General features: G+C 39.5%; 1 long non-coding RNA gene across 1 annotated transcript; it reads left to right on the top strand.

The window, feature by feature from the left end:
- The first annotated feature begins 554 nt into the window (after nucleotides 1-554).
- Nucleotides 555-1,859, top strand: LOC143452566 (uncharacterized). The gene is made up of 3 exons (XR_013115060.1): nucleotides 555-1,135; nucleotides 1,223-1,373; nucleotides 1,573-1,859. It is a non-coding gene; the product is annotated as an uncharacterized LOC143452566 (long non-coding RNA).
- The last annotated feature ends 761 nt before the right edge of the window (nucleotides 1,860-2,620 follow it).

Below are 2,620 nucleotides of genomic sequence, written 5' to 3'. Positions count from 1 at the left end.
ACCGTATCGAGCCGGACTCCTGTAAAACGCTTAAGGGGTCAGGACCCAACTGAATGAGATAGGCTTTTCAATGCAAAGTACATTAAATCAAGACGCTACTGTCGCAAATTCACATCATAAACCTACACTGAATTTTGGCTTGCAACGACATCTAGGTTATGACTATCTGCAGTCTTAATTTGGACAAAATCCATGTACTCAGTTTTCTATAACAGCTACCTAAACTTTACAGCAACTTTTAAACTTAAAAATTTAGCACAAATTCTCCAAAAAAGCATAAACTCAAACCCACAAAAAATGTACAAGTTAGCCTAGACCTGCGACCAGCTACCGCCAAAATAACAACAAAACTTGTTCACAGCGACGTCACATGCGCATTGGACCGGAAAATTTATTACTTTTTTTAATATGACGCATTGAGTACGAACACGTAATAATCACTGTGTTGCCGGCTCAAAATTGTCTTTATATAGGGTATTGAGCCCTTATAGCCAAAAATTTATTATGAATGTAAAACTCAGTTTTTAGGCTTACTTAACTTGCTAGCTTGTCTTTGGGCTAGGCTATTAACTAAAATTTGATTGCACACTTTCCAGAAATACTTTTGGCTGGCTTTTTTGTATTTAACGGCGTTTAATTCTTTGTTTATTCATTTTATTTGCAAAACTGGTAGGACAGTTATTGTTTTCGTGCTATAATGAAGTGTACGTATTTTTCTGACAGAATGGATGCGTTTTAAGTTAATAAAAGCATAAAGCACTAATATTTTATTAAAATGTACGCAGACAAACGATGAAAAAGCCGATAGAAAATTTAACAAAGGACATGGTTCGGCTGGCTTCTAACGAGTCTTGTCTCTCTGGATTAGCACAATGACCGATAACGGAATGGTAGCATCAACTTTGACGGCCAGGGGCTGGGCAATCATTGACTGACATATATGCTAGTAGTACATAAATCAATTTTACCGCTTGCATGTGATTTGCAAGTAAGTCATTTGCGGCTTTGCGTCGATCCATATCGCTTCATTTTAGAGCCAGCCGACGTGAACATTTCAAGTTAGTGATGCAACCATCATCAATACTGTTTTGGCCATGATGTTTTAAAAATTGCCTTTACAGGCTTTGGGCATTAGGTACTACAATAGTTGCTATGGTTATTTTTGTAAGTTTCTACTACTGTTCCGCCTAAAGCATGCTATTTCAATGGCCCTTTGTTTCAGAATTTCCGTCTTCGACGAGCGACTGCATCCATTTTGTTGCTGGGAAGCCTGACTGTAAACGAAAGCCCTATGCATCGCAAGCCATTGGTACTGCTGATGGCGCTACCAAAACCATTGTTTCGACATAAAGCTGCAAGCTGCAATCGACCAGGTATTTTGTTTTCAAAATGGCTGCCTGTCGGCAGCGTTTTCGAAAATGTATCGTTTACACTTTTGCATTTTTTGGTGTTTTTACCTCAACATATTACACCCAAAATTCATTGATTGAAGTATTTGGCAACGGTCTGTTTGCAAAGCAATTACGATTTGTCATTTAGTACAAGACGTATTTTGTTGTTGTTCCATAACAGTGGTCGCGATTTACCACGGCGAACGAAAGAAAACCGTCGACATTCATTCGCTGTGATCATCTTGCAGGCCGGCTAAAACAGCTTCTGTTGCGTTGTTTAGCAGACTTGTCACAGTTTGAAGATCCTTTTCAAGTGATTTTCGATGCAGGCTTCGTACTGAGCAAACAACCTCGACTGAAAATGGATGGCAAACTTTTTTCGCGAACGTGCTTTCATCGCGCTGCTAGTGTCTTCTTTTGTAAAGAACTTACCTATGCAAAGCTTTCGAAAACGCCGACCAAGGAATTGAAAGGTATGGAAACAGCTTGTCTCACGTGTTACTGGTTGTTCTTGAGTTGATTGCATTTGCTTGGAAAAGCCGTTAAAAACCTTTAAATCGTTGTCAGTTGTGAGAACGTTAACGACCAAGCCATCCCTTGCAAATCTTTGGCAAGCTTCTCCCCTACGTCGCGCTCCATGTTGATTTACAAAACGGAAATAAATACGATCGCAGTTTTTATGTTATCAGTAGGTGTGTCTTGTCTATATTACTGCTAGACGTCGTCTTCCTACGACTTTCCTGCGAGCGCTCCTAAGATAATCTGGCAACACATAAAATCGCCTTTTTGCCAGATCCTGCTAGCGTATTGTTGAATTATAATCTTGTTCCAGGCTTCCTGCGTTTCGCCATGTCGTACACAACGCATAGATTTTCAATGGGACTAAATTACTTGTGGCTGGTCCAGAATTTTAACCTTAATTGATGTCTTTTAACCAATTAAGGATGTCTGTGCTCGAATGGCCACCTAGCGGTTAGTGTAAATTTGCTCTATTTGATAAACGTTTGAGCTCTCTTGGATAAAGGTGACCAATCTTTCGCGCACGTTGGACTTTCAGTTGGTATGTTCTAATGCAAGCGTCTTTAACCTTAGACAGTCGGATTAAAAAATTCCCTATAAGGGCTCAATACCCTATATAAAGACAATTTTGAGCCGGCAACACAGTGATTATTACGTGTTCGTACTCAATGCGTCATATTAAAAAAAGTAATAAATTTTCCGGTCCAATG

The sequence above is a fragment of the Clavelina lepadiformis genome, chromosome 4, assembly GCF_947623445.1.
Source record: "Clavelina lepadiformis chromosome 4, kaClaLepa1.1, whole genome shotgun sequence".
Taxonomy (NCBI): Eukaryota; Metazoa; Chordata; class Ascidiacea; order Aplousobranchia; family Clavelinidae; genus Clavelina; species Clavelina lepadiformis.
Note: the sequence above shows the minus strand (reverse complement) of the source record. Positions and strands in the feature narration are given on the sequence as shown.